The following is a 19,257-nucleotide window of genomic DNA, read 5'->3' as shown; positions in this document are numbered from 1 at the left end:
TGCCCCCCTCACTATTCCCATTCGCTTTCCCCTCTCTCACTTCATCTCCTTACCTGCTCATCACCTCCATCTGGTGCTCCTCCTCCTTTCCTTACCTCATTGGTCATCTACCCTCTCCCATCAGATTCGCCTTTCTCTAGCTCTTTATCTCTTTCACCAATCAGCTTCCCAGCTCTTTACTTCACCCCTTCCCCTCTCCCAGTTTTACCTATCACCTACCACCTTGTGCTTCTTCCTTCCCTGCCTCCAGCTTCTTGATCTAGCTTCTTATCTTTTTTTCCAGTCCCGTCAACAGACCCAAAACGTCATTTTCCATAGATGCTGCCTGTCTTACTGATTTCCACTGGGCATTTTGTGTGTGTTGACTGAACTGTTCTCACAACCTATGGATACACTTTCAAGGTCTCTTTATCTCATGTTGTCAAAATTTATTGCTTATTAATTAATTAATTATTATTATTTTGTTTATGTTTTTTCTTCTTTTTGTATTTACACAGAAGAAAGAAGAAGAAGAAGAAGAAGAAAGACCTTAACTACGAGTGGAGTCATTAGGACACCGTCATGATGGCGTTTTTTTAGCAGGCTTTCATATTTTTACGAGGCTGAGTTGCTAGCTCGACGCTCAACCCAGCACGGGTGGAAAGCATGCAAGGGAACCGGCTGGATTCGTACTCGGGAGCCTTCGCTCCGAAGTCCGGCGCTGATGCCACTATGCCACTGTGTAAACTATATCTACACAGTTTGTTGTTTTTTTGCACATTGGTTGTTTATTTGCCTTATTGTGTACAGTTTTTCATTGATTCTACTGTTTTCCTTTGTATCTACTGTGAATGCCCGCAAGAAAATGACTCTCAGTGTGGTATGTGGTGATTATATACAATTCAAGGTTCAAAGATCAAAGTAAATTCTATCATCAAAGTACATGTATGTCACTATATACAACACTGAGATTCATTTTCTTGCGGGCATACTCAGCTAGTCTATAGAACAGTAACTATAACAGGATCAATGACGGATCAACCGGAGTGCAGAAGACAGCAAACTGTGCAAGTGCAAATTTAAAAAAAAACAATAAATAACAAGAACATGAGATGAATAGTCCTTGAGAGAGAGATTATTGGTGTAGGAATCTTTCAATGATGAGATAAGAGAGTGTAGTTGTCACCTTTTATTCAAGAGCCTGATGGTTGAGAGATAGGCTCTTGAATAAAAGGTGACTACTACACCCAATTGTCCCATCGTTGAGATGTTCTTACACCAACGTACTTTGGTAATAAATTTATTTTGAACTTTGAACTATTGAACATGACTGTAGGAGACAGGAGGTGACCTTATATAGATAAATAAAATCGTGAAGGGTGTAGATAAATTTGATTGTCTTGGTATTTTGTGTGTTGTTTGTGATTCTAGCATCTGAAGAATCTAGAGTTTATCAATGGATAAGGTGTTGGAAGCTAGCATGAACCCAAAGGAATGAATGGCCAATACATTTCAGGACATATGCTAGTGAACCCCCAAGTGAACCACAACCTTGTCATAGGGTTTGGAGGCTTTCATGCCTTGATGACCTATGGGAGCTATGCTGGCTGGAGTCAGGGCTTTATGCTTTGGCTCTTGGCACAATCACTCATGCTAAGCAGGTCAAAGGTCAGAGGCCAGACTAAGAGTGGCCCTACTGGTCCTCCAGGTTCAGGGGTTCAGCTCAGGGCTAACAATGCTGACAGGTCCAAAAATATTGTTGTGGAAACGGCAATGAACAATCTTTCTCTTACTGTATGTGATGGTATGGACCTTCCTTGCTGCCCTAAACACCAGTGGCATAATGGGCAAACTGCTGCCAGTGATATTAAACTTGATTCTGATTCATATTCTGATTTTTCTATGCCTGAGTAACTGTTTGCAGAACAAATATAAATGTATAATTGAGTATAAGCTTAGATAAATGAATCTTTTATATTAAAGTAAATATCAGCTGATCATCACAATTCCATCTCTGGATTCAGTGTCAATGTTTTGACTGAACTAAGTTGTTAAAAGTCATCTCAACTGTGAAGAGAAATGAAAGTTCAAGAGCAGTGGGTGGAGGTCATGGTCAGTCAATAGGATTTCTCTCCCACTGCCGTCCAATTGGAAAGACAGAGCTGATTGTTTGAACACAAGCGCTGTTTTGTATGGTGGAATGAGGCCCTCTCTTCCTGCGTGGTCTATGCCGTCACGGCAAAGAATGGACAGCAAACATGCAGGACAGTGGTGTGACTTCTGTATCAACTCATACCTTTCGCTCCCACCTTCGTTCTGAGTCAGGGCGAGACTTGGAGCGAGAGAGGCCAATGGAGCAGATGATCTAAGCTGAAAATGACAGAGGGAGAGCAAAGATGTTCTATGTTCTAAAGAAGGAGGGGGAGGGTGAAGAGGGGAAAGGGAAAGGGTGAGAAAAGAGTCAGAGAATGAGATGGACAAGCAGATGCTCGAATGTTACAACCAAAGTTCCTCACAGAGATAGAGAAATGGAACACACAGGCAGAGAGAAAGAGCAAGAAGGCCTGGCAATTAGGTCACATCTCTTCTTGGATTGCTAATCCTAGCTGATATCTCCTTGAATACCATCCCTAATCCATCAAAATCACTATCACTCCCAACTCAAATAATCCTCTTTTGACCTCTCGGTCTTTGGAAGTCATTGCCCCATCACCAACACCTCTTACTCCCAGCTGACTTCTTTTTTCGCCAGTCCTGATGAAGAGTCTCAGCCCGAAACATCGACTGTGTACTCTTTTCCATTGATGCTGCCTGGCCTGCTGAGTTCCTCCAACATTTTGAGCACGTTGCTCCATCTCTCCATCACCCTTTCTCATCTGCATCACCAGCTAGTTCATGCCCCACCGCTCTCCCTCACCATTATGGCCAGCTATCTTCTCTCTATTCTTTCAGTACTGATGAAGGGTCTCGACCAGAAACATTGACTGCCCAATTCCCTCCACAGTCACTACCACAGAACACTGAGTTCTACAATGACTTATATTTTTCTTCAATATATTTGTGTGCCATTGTGGAAAGACAGGAGCTGTAACAAAACAACATTGTCGAGATCTTCTGTTGATGTGGCTGAGAACAAGTCCAATGATAGGGCTTAGAAAACATTGCAGTTGGCAGGAGGGAAAAAATTACTGCTGAAGATTTCTCATGACCCTTAAGACCAAGAAGCTGAAGCTGTGCAGACCTGGATGGAGAAGAAGCATTGGAAAAAGTTAGTATATAGTGACAAAGACCACGTAGTGCTTTATAAAATCATAAGATATAGGAGCCATTTGACCCATTGGGTCTGCTCTGCCATTTCATCATGGCTTTTCCATTTCGCTGTCCTGTCTTCTCACTGTGTCCCATCATGCCTTGACTTATCAAGAATCTATCAAACTCTACCATAAATATTCCTAATGGTTCAGTCTCCTCAACTGCCTGTGGCAACTAATTCCACAAATTCACCACTTTCTGGCTGAACGAATGTTCCTCTATTCTGAGGCTATGTTTACTAATTTCAGCTTTTTCAACCAATTATTAAGAGGATAAAAAAATAAAGGACCCATTCCAATTAAACCAGTCTAAATGTGCACATTGTTAGAGCTCATATTGTGATACTGATACGTGTGACTTGTGTTTCTCCTGAAATTGCAGTGTGAATTCAATCATATTATGATTACTATCTCCTAAGGGTTCCTTTACACTAAGCTCCCAAATAAGATCTGGGTTATTACGTAGCATCCAATCTAAGTTGCCTTTCCCTGAGTAGGCTCAAGCACAAGCTTCTCTAAAATGCCAACTCATTAGCACTGAACAAATTCCCTCTCTTACGAACAGACACCAGCCTGATTCTCCCAATCCCCTTGCATGTTGAAGTCCCCCATTACAATTGTGTCATTGCCCTTATTACAGGCCTTTTCCATTTCTCTTTGCAATCTCAACCCCACATCTTGGCTATTATTTGGAGGCCTATATATGATTCCCATTATGTTTTTTTTTTACCTTTACAACTTCTTAACTCCACCCACAAAAATTCAACATTTTCCAACCCTATGTCACCTCTTTCTAAAGTTGTAATTCCATCTCTTGCCAACAGAGCCACACCACCGCATATGCCTTCCTGCCTGTCCTTTCAATACAAAGTATATCCTTTGACGTTAAGCTCCCAAGGATGGCCTTCTTTCAGCCACGACTCAGTGATGCCCACAATGTCATACTAACCAACCTCTAATTGCACCACAAGTTTGTCACCTTATTCCGAATGCTGTGCGTATTTAAGTACAGCATTGTCCAAATCTATTGTCTAAAAGCTGGGTATGGCCATTACTCACGGCATTGAACTCTCATCACCAATCACCAGTACAACTTCCCATCTTGGACTCTTTCAACTCATGAAGCAGTCCTTGCAATCGTGTCTTCCCGTAGGATCAAATCCTACGGCTGTCTCTCCCATTCTTCTCCTCTCTCCATCTCACGCCAAAAAGACCATAAACCCCACCAGTGTCCATCACAAATTTCTCTCCACCCAGCTTTCTCTGGAAACTTCTCCCAATTCCACCATCCTGATTAGCTGACACATCATTCCTAAGTTGAACATCACAGCCGAAACCCAAACACTACCAGCAGGACACACTGCTTCCACAGAAAACTACTAAATGAAATACCTCACAGCATTGGCAGTAAAAATCTTAACCAGAGCATTACATGTGAAACCACAGGAGGGAGGATGATGACCAACAAGCAATGTTATTTTTAATTTGTAATGAACAGTATGTCCAAAAATCTTGTGCCGTGCAATTTTTTTTGCCCAGTGACACCATGTGTGCACTGAATTTTATATATAAAAGGTAATTATTTAACAGCTGGCAAGACACTGTCAATAAGAACATTGATTTCCTCTGGGTTTGATCTTTTTCATTCCCGTTCATCTGCACTCTCACAAGACGTATATAGCAGGCCTGCAGTGGGTAATGAAGGATGTTGCTGGAGCTTTTGCACACTGCCCATATGTGATTGGCATGCTAAGTGGCTCTTTAAAAAGGCAAGTTTCCAAATATCACTCCACTTCTTCCCACTTGCAAATTCTCCAGCAACTTTTGCATCGCGACAATATACACAGGTAACGCCAGCTTCTGTATTGTACATAAATATTTCCCATAGCTGCACATTCCTGACCTCAAGCTTTCAGTGTAGCAGTTTCTACTCTTTCATTAAGCATTCCATTTTAAATGAACTAGCAGTTCTTTTGTGATTCACACTCTTTGCTTCTTTGGAATTTGACATAGTGAATCAAATAATTTCTTCAATAAAAACAGTATAAATAAGCCAGTTCGAAAATCTGCAGACAAAAAAATCACAAACTCCTGGCTGTCAACACCATCCACATCAGAAACTGGAATAGGAAATGTGATTGTGTATGATCATGATATATACTTAACATGCCACAAGATAGAGGGTAACAACCTTTTGTGCACAGTTCGAATTCCTTTGTGCACTAGTAGCAAAAGATGTGTGCGCACACACACCTTAGCGGAAACATGGCCAACAAATTCCACATTGACATAGTCATATTGTTGCTCAGGGACCTCAGAAGGTGCCAATAGCACCTGAAAATGATGGTTAATTTTTGCCCACTGGCACTCCATACAGGCTGCAGTCCAGTCACGCACGTCCTTTCCAAGGCCATGCCAAGCAAACTTTACTGCAACCAGTTTCTGCAAAGCCTTCCAGCCCAGATGCGAGAGGCCTCGTATGGAGTCAAGAGTAGTCTGCCTCTGCGATTTGAGGCATGATGGGGTGAGAGTGACCAGCTGAGACATCGCACAGGAGAGAAACCCCAGCTTCACCAAACTTAATGTCAGCTAACCACAGGCCCATGACTGCTGTTCTGTAAGCCTGGATCTCTGAGTTAGTGGCTTGGGCAGCTGCAATGCCAGCAGAGTCAGCCCCTATGTGTATGGCCTCAGTGGCTGGTCACGAGAGGCAATCAGCCACAGCATTATTTTCCCCCTTGATATGTTGTATATCAATTGTGAACTCGGATATGTTGGATTGTGGATATTATTGAGAAAGTAAGGAGGCATGGGAAACCAGGGGACATTGCTTTATGGATCCAGAACTGGCTTGCCCACAGAAGGCAAAGAGTGGTTGTAGACGGGTCATATTCTGCATGGAGGTCGGTCACCAGTGGTGTGCCTCAGGAATCTGTTCTGGGACCCTTACTCTTCGTGATTTTTATAAATGACCTGGATGGGGAAGTGGAGGGATGGGTTAGTAAGTTTGCTGATGACACAAAGGTTGGGTGTGTTGTAGATATTGTGGAGGGCTGTCAGAGGTTACAGTGGGACATTGATAGAATGCAAAACTAGGCTGGGAAGTGGCAGATGGAGTTTAACCCAGATAAGTGTGAAGTGGTTCATTTTGGTAGGTCAAATATGATGGCAGAATATAGTATTAATGGTAAGACTCTTGGCAGAGTGGAGGATCAGAGGGATCTTGGGGTCCGAGTCCATAGGATGCTCAAAGCAGCTGCACAGGTTGACTCTGTGGTTAAGAAGGCATACGGTGCATTGACCTTCATCAACCATGGGATTGAGTTTAGCAGCTGAGAGGTAATGTTGCAGCTATTTAGGACCCTGGTCAGACCCCACTTGGATTACCTCACCTCACTACAGGAAGGATGTAGAAGTCACAGAAAGGGTGCAGAAGAGATTTACAAGGATGTTGCCTGGATTGGGGAGCATGCCTTATGAGAATAGGTTGAGTGAACTCGGCCTTTTCTCCTTGGAGCGACGGAGGATTAGAGGTGTATAAGATGATGAGAGGAATTGATCGTGTGGATAGTCAGAGGCTTTTTCCCAGGGCTGAAATGGTTGCCACAAGAGGACACAGGTTTAAGGTGCTCGGGAGTAGGTACAGAGCAGATGTCAGGGGTAAGTTTTTTTATTCAAAGAGTGGTGAGTGCATGAAATGGGCTGCCGGCGACAGTGGTGGAGGCGGATACGATAGGGTCTTTTAAGAGACTTTTGGATAGGTACATGGAGTTTAAAAAAATGGAGGGCTATAGGTAAGCCTAGTAATTTCTAAGGTAGAGACATGTTCGGCACAACTTTGTGGGCTGAAGGGCCTGTATTGTGCTGTAGGCTTTCTATGTTTCTATGTTTCTATGTAGACCAGGTGGCATTGCTGCCGTGCAGACCAAGAGTCTGATACTTTGGCCATCATGTTCATGAGGGGTTTGTGGTCAATGAATGTTGTGAAACAGCAACCTTCTAAACAAAAACGAAAATGTCAGACAACCAGATGGAGACAGAGAAGCTGACAGTCAAACATGCTGAACCTCCTTCTGGCCGGAGAAGGCAAGTGGCTGCCGCATGTCACTGACCAGATGTTCGTGCACAGCAGAACGTAGTCTAAGGTGTCAGTAGAAATTGCTGTCGATGCATTGAAGAGTGGGTACGCCAGTAGGATCGCGTTGGACAGAGCTCGTTTGGTATCACCAAATGCCCTGGTTGTGTCTGCTGACCAGTTAACCACTTGATGAGGTGCATTGCCTTTACGCGTACTGTACAGAGGAACCTGCCATAAACCTCCAGGCACCGACAACTGCCGATGCATTGGAAGCACCCGACCACAGCCGACTCTGAATCCGTCCATCCGAAAACTTCGAGCCTCTGGCCAGCCCCTCGGATACAGCCTCCCGAGCACCATCCTCTGCCGAGCGCCTTCGACCTCGCCCCGGCTGCCGAAACAAGCAAAGCCAAGGATTCGGGGCCTTCTCCTCCGGAGATTCCGGACCACACAGTAACAGCGGCAGCGAAGCGGGGATTTCAGAAGTTTCTCCAGATATTCCTCCGTACTCTCACGTCTGTCTCCATCAAATCAGAATTGTGCATGGTCCCCTACTTGACACATAGTAATGGGTATCTCTGTAGATTGACATTGAGAGCTGCATGTGTTTCAAAGGCCTCTAGCTTACCATGATACTGCGATGAGTGGAAAGGGGTCACAAACTGGGTCTGTGGATCCATCCAAATCCACATCAGATCCAGTTCAGACTATGAGCAAGTCAACCGATTCAATCAAAGGGAAAAAGCCCATCCACAAACCGAGCTGCCCAGGGTAAAGCCCTTTGTTCCAATTAACGACATCACCTTTGAATGGGGCAGGCTGATTCTTCCAACTGAGCTAAGTGCCACCTTCTTTTGTGTTGTGGTTTATGTACAAAAATGCTTATAATTTGGGTCAAATTATACCTCCTCGCAGGAATAAATGTTTTATACTCGTTGTTAGAAGAAATGCAGAGAATGTTGTGAGGAGTTTGGCAGAAGGAATACATCTCTCTGTGGTGGCAGTCCACTCGGGAACTGCCCTGTCACAACGGTTCTGGGTGGGATGGTAATGCAGCAGTTAGCTCAATCATTATGCAGTGCCACCGACCATTGATCCTGGTTCAATTCTCGCTGATGTCGGTAAGGAGTTTGTACATTCTCGCTGTGACCACATAGTTTCTTCTGGGTCCTTCATTTTCCCCTCATGCTCCAAAGGTGTGTGGGTTAGTAGGTGAATTGGTCCCATAGATGTAGTTGGGTGACACGGACTCATCGGGCCGGATGGACCTGTTACTGTGCTGTATCTCTAAACAACATAAAATCCCAATTGAAGTCACAAATTTCGAGATGCAACACTGAGCACCATAGGAAGTCATTCCTGCCTGTGGCCATCAAACTTTATAACTCCTCCCTTGGAGGGTCAGACACCCTGAGCCAATAGGCTGGTCCTGGACTTATTTCCATCTGGCATAATTGACATTATTATTTAATTATTTATGGTTTTATATTGTTATATTTATACTCTATTCTTGGTTGGTGCAACTGTAACGAAACTCAATTTCCCTCAGGATCAATAAAGTATGTCTATCTATCTATCTATCTATCTATCTAAAGAGAGAATGATAACATGGTGGACAATATCGAGAGCATGGTGAAAAAATCAATCCTTATGAAGGGTCTAGGCCTGAAACAATGACTGTTTATTTCCCTGCATAGATACTCTCCAAGCTGCTGAGTTCCTCCAACGCTTTCTGTGTTCCTGGAGGGAAAGGTCCATCAGGTAGGCACCAACCTGATGGCATAAACATCAATATCTCTAATTTATGGTCATTTCTGCCCCGTCCCTCTTCTCTCTTTTTCTATTCCCTGTTCTAGCTCCCTTCTGTTCTCCCCGTCACCGGCCCATCACCTCCTTCTGGCACCCTGCCTCCTGCCCTTTCTCCCATGGTCCATTGTCTTCTCCTTCTTCAGCCTTTTACCTTTTGCACCTATCACCTCCTAGCTTCTCACTTCATCCCCTCTCCCCCACCCTCCCACCCACCTTCCCCTTCACCCGGTTTCACCTGTACCCCTGTACTCCTTCCCTCCCCCGCCTGAGTTGCAAGTAGAAATAATGGACAGAATGCAACTTTGGATTTTAGCTGTTCAGATGCTTTTCAATAATTTAAAAGGTACTGACAACAGAATAATTAAGTCTGATGACACAAAGGTAAGCTGGAATGAAAACATTGTAGAAAGAACCAATAAAATACAGTTATTCACAGATTAAGCAAATGTATAAACCACAGAATTGTATATAAAGAGATGAAATTTATTACTGCAAAGATACAAAGCCCTGATTGGATGCATCGCAGATTCAGTTTTATTTATTTATTTGTCACATATATATCCAAACATACAGTGAAATGTGTCATTTCCGTTAACAACTAAAACCCATAATATGTGCCAGGGGCAGCCCACAAGTGCTACCACACATTCTAGCGCTAACATAGCATGTCCATCGTGTTCAACAGAACAACACCAGAGCAAAATACCACAAGACCATAAGATATAGGAGCAGAATTAGGCCATTTGGCCTATCAAGTCTGCTTCGCCATTTCATCATGTCCAATCCAGTTTCCTCTCAGTGCCAATCTTTATCCTTTTCCCCGTATCCCTTCATGCCCTGAATCTGTCAAGAAACAAGAATCAATCAACCTCTGCCTTAAATATACCCAATGACTTGGCCTCCACAGCCCCCTGTGGCAATGAATTCCATAAATTTGCCACTCTGTAATGAAATTCTTCCTCACTTCCACTCTAAATGGATGTCACTCTGTTCTGAGGCTGTGTCCTCTGGTCTTAGACCCCCCACCCTCAAGCAACAACCTAACAAAACAGAACAACAGCAGCAAAACAAGCCCCTAACACAAACATAAACACACACACACACATGCACACGCACACACGTGCACACACACTCACACACATACACACACACACACACCTCCAACTCCAGGACAGGCCACCTTCAACCTCCAGACTGTGGCCCTGAACCTGAACTCTCCAACTCTGAGACCCAGACACTGGGCCTCAGACCCCCTGACACACTTGCCCGGGGCACACTGTGAGCAGCTCTGGCCTTGGAGTAAGTACAGTGTAGATTTATCAGAGTAATGCTTGGCTGGCAGGGTTGAGATACATCTCTACCAAACGAGGCTCCTTCCCTCCGCTAGCCTGCAGGTCACCCTTGGGCAAGATGTAGCTCCTGCTTAGCCGCCTCCCCACCTCTGATCAGGGTCACGTGAAGCCATGTGAAGTCATGTGAATCCATGGGAACAAGTGGGGGATGGTCGTGACAGCCGGTGCACATCACGAGTCCTGACTACGTGACCACTAACGCCAGGCGGACAATCTCTGAACAGTATTGATAATGGCTGGGGTTATCTGTCTTGTAAAGACACTGCCCAGAAGGCAATGGCAAACTATTTCTGCACAAAAACTTGCCAACAACAATCAAGGTCATGGAAGGACCATGTTCGCCCACGTCATATGACATGGCACATAATGATCGAACGAACAGCTGCTTAGACCAGGGCTAATTTCTGAGGAGAAATGTGGCAAGGTAACCTTCTGTTTCCGGGAATGACAGAGGAGAAGGTGGAGGAACCCAGCGGATCAGGCAGCGTCTATGGAGGGAAATGGATGGTCTTTGCATTAGGTTTCAAACATAGAGGGGAGATGGCCAGTATAATTAGGTTAGGGGAAGGTGTGGAGCAAGGGCCAGAGCACTTGGGAAGGGATCTACACGGTCGTGGTGGTGGGGGGGGGGGGTGGTATGTGTGGGTTCCTTGTAGCAGTGGCAGGAATAAAACCCTGATCTTCCGATCGCTGGTGCTGAGGGGCATTGTGCTGGCCACTATGCTATGGTGCTGCCCAGTACGGGCTAGTAGATTTATTGATCACATGGGTGTAACTGGGTGGCCTTGTGAAAGACCAGTTACTCTACAGTATCTCAATAAAATAAATACAATAAAGATGGTACTGACAGATGATAGGTGGATCCAGGTGAGGAGAGGTGATGGACAGATGGAGAAGGGAAAATTGGAAACAGTGTTAGAGGCTGGCGATGATGGATTCTAATAGGGAAGCAAGGTGGAGCATCAAACCGGGTAAGGGAGTTGGGGAGGGCAGATGGGAACAGTGAGGAGAGGGACCCAGAGGGAGGAGTGTGTTGTAGATGCACAGATTGAGTGTGGAGGAGGGAAAGAAACAGGCTCTCGAATTTGGAGGATTTCAGTTTGACTGAAAGTTTTTAAAATCATTTATTTTATTTAGGGATGCAGTGCTGAGAAGGTCCTTCTGCTCCTGTGGGTCGCTCCGCCCAGCCACCCACCTATTTACCCTTACCTTAATCATAGGTCAATTTATAATGACCAATTAAGTGGGCATGTTGCTAAGTAGGTATGTTGTTGGACTGAGGGAGGAAGCTGGAACCCGTACAAACTTTCTTACAGAAGACGCAGGGAATTGAACTGTGCTAACATGCTAACAGTTGATGTTAAAAGATGATGTCTCATCCATCCCGAAGGATTAGATTAAATTATTAGGTTAGATTAGATTAGATTATGAGGACACACAGTACTCTTTTATTGTCATTTAGTAATGCATGCATTAAGAAATAATATAAATTTCCTCCAGAATGATATAACAGAAACACAAGACAAATCAAGGCTAAAAAACCTGACAAAAACCACATAATTATAACATATAGTTACATCAGTGCAAAGCAATACCCAGGACTCCTATCACCCAGGACATGTCCTCTTCTCATTGCTACCATTAAGGAGTTGAATGGCTACCATTCAACAATTCTTCCCCTGCACCATCAGACTTCTGAATGGACCATGAATTCAAGGTCACCAACATGGAGATGCTGGGATTGAACCTGGGACCTCGTACGTGCAAAGCATGCGCTTTTCCACTGAGCCATGTCCCTTGTGGGGAGATAGAGAACATAGAGAAACCATTCCCTCTGACTGGGAGGGTGAAAACTGAGGAACCAATTAAAATTTAAAGATTAGGACTGTCTTTCAGGAGTAAACAATCTGCTGGACAGACTAGGTGGGTTGAGCAGCATCTATTGGGGGTGTGGGGGGAGGGTCACCACCGTGGACACTGCCACAGAGTCTGGGTGCTCTCGCAGGTGGGCAGCTGAGAGAAGATGGCAATCACGCACGTGACAGCGCTCACATTCCAGCCAATTAAGGTTTCTTTGTAATTGAATTTAACTCCCTTCCTTGTGTTTCAGTCTTGTCAAATCCTGAGCGAAGCATGGTGACGATAACCTTCCCTTCATAGTCTACGTTCCAGGAAATATTAGTGATTTAAATAGACTCTGTTAAAGGGATGGTATTAATTTTGTTCGAGGTTACTGCTTTCAGAGAATGGTGATGGTGTCAGTTTTTAGTTAGGTTGAGAGCTTTTAGTTATCAGCCCTGTTGGCCAAGTGATTATTACTCTTCTTTGTTCTGTACAGTTCTTATTAACACTCAGTTCAATCCGTGTCTGTGTCTCTCCCTCTGCGCTTGGGTCATCACTGAATTCTGGTCAGTATGGAAATGTTGGTGTTTCAATGCAAAATGTTGACAATGCCTTTCCTCGCACGGAAACTGCTTGATCTGCTGAGTCCCTCCTGATGGCTGCCTATTGCTCCAGACTCCAGCACCTGCAGTCTGATGTGTCCCAGCAATGAAGCTAGGAAATGCTTAGCAAGTGCAGGATAATGCCATTTCAAAATTCCCTTCCAATTATCACCTGGCATGGTGGATTCACTGATCAGGATCGGAAAAAAGTGCAGAAAGTTGAAAACTCAGCCAGCTCCATTATGGGCACTCGTCTCCCCAGCATCAAGGACATCTTCAAAAGATGATATCTCAGGTAGACAGCATCCATCCTGAAGGACTCCTATCACCCAGGACACATCCTCTTCTCATTGCTACCAGTAAGGAGGAGGTACAGGAGCCTGAAGCCACATGCTCAACAATTCTTCCCCTTCCACATCAGACTTCTGAACGGACCATGAATCCTACTTCACTGTTTTCTGCTCTCTTTTTGCATTCCTTAATTTAATTTTTAATATATATCTTATATTTATAGTTATTTTAATTATATATTGCGAAGTACTGCTACTGCAAAACAACAAATTTCATGACATATGTCAGTGATAATAAACCTGATTCTAATTCTGGTCATGTTAAATCAATTGTTAGCTTTACTTCTGAAACTTGTATTCTGAAACTGAGCTTTAAGCAATATGGGGATCAAGTGCAAAAGTCAAAGTATATTTATTATTGAAGTACATACATATAGGTTACCATATATTTTGAGATTCATTTTGTTGAGGCATTTATGGGAAAATAAAGAAATACATAGTTATAGTCATAGTCATAGTCATACTTTATTGATCCCGAGCGGGATTCGTTACAGTTGCACCAACCAAGAATAGAGTATAGATATAGCAATATAAAAGCCATAAATAATTAAATAATAATATGTAAATTATGCCAGGAAATAAGTCCAGGACCAGCCTATTGGCTCAGGGTGTCTGACCCTCCAAGGGAGGAGTTGTAAAGTTTGATGGCCACAGGCAGGAATGACTTCCTATGACGCTCTGTGTTGCATCTCGGTGGAATGAGTCTCTGGCTGAATGTACTCCTGTGCCCACCCAGTACATTATGTAGTGGATGGGAGACATTGTCCAAGATGGCATGCAACTTGGACAGCATCCTCTTTTCAAGCACCACCGTCAGAGAGTCAGAGAATACAACAGAATTTATGAAAAAAACTGTCATAAATTAAGACTGATAAACAAAATTGTGTAGAAGAAGACAAATTGTGAAAATGAAGTATAAATAATACTGAGAACATGAGTTGTAGAGTCCTGGAAAGTGAGTCTGTGGGTTGTAGCATCAGTTCAACATTGTGGTAAGTGAAGTTATCCACACCAGAACTGAAGCCTGGTGGTTGAAGGGTAATAATTGTTCCTGAACTTGGTGGTGTAGGACCTGAGGCTCCTGTACCTCCTTCCTGATGGCAGCAGTGAGAAGAGAACATGACATGGATGGTGCCAGTAAACTTGACAGAATTCAATTTTTACTAACATAATAGATAAAATTAACCTTCATTTTAAGCATTTAAATTGATTTTTGCCCATTCAAATTTTCATGGTTGTACAGAATAAATGAAATTTTACTAATAAAAGCATCATGTAATTCCCCAATCCAAATGTAAAAGATATCCATGAATCAGTCTTATATCTTAACTGCCTTATTCACTGTATCTAATCAACGTTCATTTTTAAGCATTTATTTCAATTTCTGTCAATTCAAATTGTCATGGTTACACAAAATAAATGAAATTTTTACCACCAAAAGCATCATATTCACAAATCAGTCTTATTGGTCTTAACTGCTTCAATCACTGTATCCAATTGCACACGGTATCACACATCATAAAAAAAATGGAAAGCACAGTTTCATACTCTGCCCTGCCCTTTTCAAAGATGATGGTAAGTTTTATTGATGCGTTCTGTTTATTAATAATGGAGATATTTCTTCTCTTGATATTGACACCAATCACCTTACAAATCTCATTTTATCACAATCAGAATCAAAATCAGGTTTATTATCACTGGCATATGTTGTGAAATTTGTTGTTTTGAGTCGCCAGCACAGGGCAATACATAAAATTTACTATAAATTACAACAAATATACAGTCCAGAGTAAATCATTATCAAAGTACGTATATGACACCATGTACTGTTCTACCATAAGGTTCACTTTAACCATCAGGCTCTTGAATCAAAGGGGACAACTTCACTCCATTTCACTTTCCCCTGCATTAAAATGTTCCCACAACCTATGGACTCACTTTCTAGGCCTCTTCACCTCATGTTCGCAACATGTATTGCTTGCTTGCTTGCTTGCTTCTTTCTTTCTTTCTTCTTTCCTTCTTTTCTTTCTTTCCTTCTTTCTTTCTTTCTTTATTTCTTGCTTTCTTTTTTTTTGTGTTTGTACAGTTTTTTGTCTTTTGCTGGTCGAATGCCCGAGTTGGCGTGTCTTTCATCGATTCTGTTATGGTTATTATTATATAGATATATTGAGTATGCCCACAAGAAAATGAATTCTCAGGATTGTATCACGTGTCATACATGTACTTTGATAGTAAGTTTACTTAACTTAAAACAAAGGAATACAATACACTCAATAAAACTCTATACATAAACAAGACAGACAATTAATGTGCAAAAGGACTCAAACTGTGCAAATACAAATAATTAATATGTAACTAGATAAATAAACACCAACTGAGAACGGGAGTTGTAGAGTCCTTGAAAGTGAGTTTATAGGTTGTGGAATCAGTTAAAGGAAAGGATAAAGAAAAGACAGGTAAATGAGTCGTGCAAAAACAGAGCAAAATGGTGGCGATATTGAAGTTTCAGAGGGAAGGAGACGTGGAGAGACTAAAAGGTTCAGAGAGGGAATTCCATTGCTCAGGACTTGGACAGCCAAAGGCAGCCCTGCCAGCAGCGAAGCAATTAAACTCAAGGCTGATCAAGAGGCCGGAATCGGGGAAGTCCACATACTGTGGAGGATTGCAGACCTTCTTCTAACAGTCGTGTCGCAGCCCACACAAACAGTAATGCTAGCTGACTTATTTCCCTTGTCAGCACAGCAAGAAAGATTTGCTTTTATATCACGACCCCCCCCCCCCCCACACACCTGACCTTCACCCACTCCTGTCCATGTATCTTCTTTCATCTCTGCTACACACCACCGAGTCTGGTCTCTTTTGTATCCGACACAAACTCCCAGGAGGAGACGCTGCCTTCGGTTACTGAAACACTGAATTTGTTCCTGAATCTTTCTCCCTCCTTTCCTTTTTTTTTAAAGTTCCTTAAAGCCTCCCTCTTTAGAGCCATCGAGTACAGAGCACTATCGCACAGAAGCAGGCCCTTCAGCCCATCTAGTCCATGCTGAACTGTTACTCTCTCTAGTTCCATAGACACGCACGAAAACCATCCACTGCTTCCACTGGCAGCTGGTTTCACACTCTCACCACTCTGTAAGTGAAGATCCCCCTCAAATTCCCCTTAGATGCTTCACCTTTCATCCTTAACCTATGACCTTGAGTTCAAATAGCCTGTCCCCTAAAACCCTCACTAATTTTTATAGATGCACCGTAGAAAGCATTCTTCTAGGGTGCATCACAACCTGGTATGGAAGTTGTCCTGTCCAAGACTGGAAGAAGCTGCAGAAGATCGTGAACACATCACAGAAACCAATCGTCCATCCGTGGACTCACTTTACACCGCATGCTGTCGGAGCAGTGCTGCCAGGATAATCAAGGACACGACCCACCCAGCCAACACACTTTTCGTCCCTCTTCCCTCTGGGAGAAGGTTCAGGAGCTTGAAGACTCGTACGGCAAGATTTGGGAACAGCTTCTTTCCAACTGTGATAAGACTGTTGAACGGCTCCTGACCCGGATCTGGGCCGTACCCTCCAAATATCCGGACCTGCCTCTCATTTTTTTGCACTACCTTACTTTCCATTTTTCTATTTTCTATTTATGATTTATAATTTAAATTTTTAATATTTACTAATTTTAACTAGTTTTAATATCTTTAATATTTAATATTTGTAATCCAGGGAGTGTGAAACACAGAATCAAATATCGCTGTGATGACTGTACGTTCTGGTACCAATTGTTTGGCAACAATAAAGTATAAAGTATTAAAGTATTAAATTCTGTTTATAGTCATTCAAACGTACACGCGTATACCACCAAATGAAACGACATTCCTTTGGACCGGTTGCACAACACAGTACATATAACTCACACAAAACACATGAAGTAATAGTACTACAAATAAATTAACAAATCATAAAATATATTCCAGAAGATCGACATTTAGCGTAAGATGCATTTACAACACAAGTTAAAAGTAAACAGTATAAAAGTACTGCCGTTTCATACTTGATGAGACCTGGATGGAGGCAGGGAGTTCAGTAGTCTTATGGGCTGGGGGAAGAAGCAGTTCTCCATCCTAACAATTCTTGTCCTAATGCTATGGTATGTCCTGCCTGGTTATAGGTGGTCAAAGAGATTGTGGGACAGATGGGAGTGATCATTGACAATGCAATGACCCTGAATATACAGCCATCCTGTTAACTATCTCAGGTGGGTGAAAGAGAGACCCAGAGGATCCTTCTCAGCAGTCCTCACAATCCTTTGTAGGGTCATGCGGTCAGATCCAGGTCTTCCATACCAGGAGGTGATGTAACTGGTCAAGACACTGTCAATCGCGCTTCTTTAAAAATTGGTTAAAATGGGGATGGGGGAGGGGTTGAGCACTGCTTGCCTCAATGTCCTCAGGAGGTGGAGACGCTTTTTTGACCAAAGAGGTGGTGCTGAGGGACAGGTGAGATTGTCCATTATGCACACTCCCAGAAACTTAGTGCTGCTAACTCTCTCCACAGAGGAACCGTGTATTAGCAGTGAGAAGTGGTCAGCCTGCTGCTTCCTGAAGTCCACAATCATCCCTTTGATCTTGTCCATGTTGAGTCTCAAGTTGCAGTGCTCACACCATTCCACCAGCTGCCCTACCTCCTCTCTCTGCGCTGTCTCATTGTCGTTGTTGATAAGGCCAACCACTGTTGTGTCATCAGTGAACCTGATGACTTAGTCTGAGGTGGATTGAGCAGTGCAGTCATGTGCCAGTAGTGTAAAATGGACCAGGCTAAGCATGCAGCTTGGGTTGGTTGTTGGGGAGGGGTTGGGGGGGAGGTGTTTCTGTCAACATGGATTGACTGTAGCCTTTCTGTCAAGAAGTGTCCAGGATCCAGATGCAGAGAGGTGTTAAGACTCAACGAGGTCAGTTCACCCACCATCTTCTGAAGGATGAGTATTTTAAGTGCCAAGTCGATAAAACACATTCTGGTGTATTGGGAACAATTTTCAGGTCTCAGCCAACCTCAATGAAAAAGCTTGCTTGTATTTTACCTATCGATATCCCTCATAATTCTGTACATCCCTATTGAATCTCCCCTTGTTCTCCTATGCTTGGGAATAATGAAACATAGAAACATAGAAACATAGAAAATAGGTGCAGGAGTAGGTCATTCGGCCCTTCGAGCCTGCACCGCCATTTATTATGATCATGGCTGATCATCCAACTCAGAACCCCGCCCCAGCCTTCCCTCCATACCCCCTGACCCCCGTAGCCACAAGGGCCATATCTAACTCCCTCTTAAATAGAGCCAATGAACTGGCCTCAACTGTTTCCTGTGGCAGAGAATTCCACAGATTCACCACTCTCTGAGTGAAGAAGTTTTTCCTAATCTCAGTCCTAAACGGCTTCCCCTCTATCCTCAAACTGTGGCCCCTCGTTCTGGACTTCCCCAACATTGGGAACAATCTTCCTGCATCTAGCCTGTCCAATCCCTTTAGGATCTTATACGTTTCAATCAGATCCCCCCTCAATCTTCTAAATTCCAACGAGTACAAGCCCAGTTCATCCAGTCTTTCTTCATATGAAAGTCCTGCCATCCCAGGAATCAATCTGGTGAACCTTCTTTGTACTCCCCCTATGGCAAGGATGTCTTTCCTCAGATTAGGGGACCAAAACTGCACACAATACTCCAGGTCTGGTCTCACCAAGGCCTTGTACAGCTGCAGTAGTACCTCCCTGCTCCTGTACTCGAATCCTCTCGCTATAAATGCCAGCATACCATTCGCCTTTTTCACCGCCTGCTGTACCTGCATGCCCACTTTCAATGACTGGTGTATAATGACACCCAGGTCTCGTTGCACCTCCCCTTTTCCTAATCGGCCACCATTCAGATAATAATCTGTTTTCCTATT

General features: G+C 43.4%; 1 long non-coding RNA gene across 21 annotated transcripts in view; it reads left to right on the top strand.

Annotated features, from left to right (window-relative positions):
• The window catches only part of LOC140198802 (uncharacterized), a 325,008-nt gene extending 323,023 nt beyond the window's left edge, over positions 1–1,985 (top strand). For 19 of the 21 annotated variants that reach the window (XR_011886241.1, XR_011886248.1, XR_011886245.1 and 16 more), the window contains one exon: positions 498–1,985. This is a non-coding gene — a long non-coding RNA (uncharacterized lncRNA). The remainder of the gene's footprint in view (positions 1–497) is intronic. The other 2 variants (XR_011886253.1, XR_011886259.1) reach the window with 1 other exon arrangement.
• The last annotated feature ends 17,272 nt before the right edge of the window (positions 1,986–19,257 follow it).

The sequence above is a fragment of the Mobula birostris genome, chromosome 6 (genome assembly GCF_030028105.1).
Source record: "Mobula birostris isolate sMobBir1 chromosome 6, sMobBir1.hap1, whole genome shotgun sequence".
NCBI classification, from domain to species: Eukaryota; Metazoa; Chordata; class Chondrichthyes; order Myliobatiformes; family Myliobatidae; genus Mobula; species Mobula birostris.
Note: the sequence above shows the minus strand (reverse complement) of the source record. Positions and strands in the feature narration are given on the sequence as shown.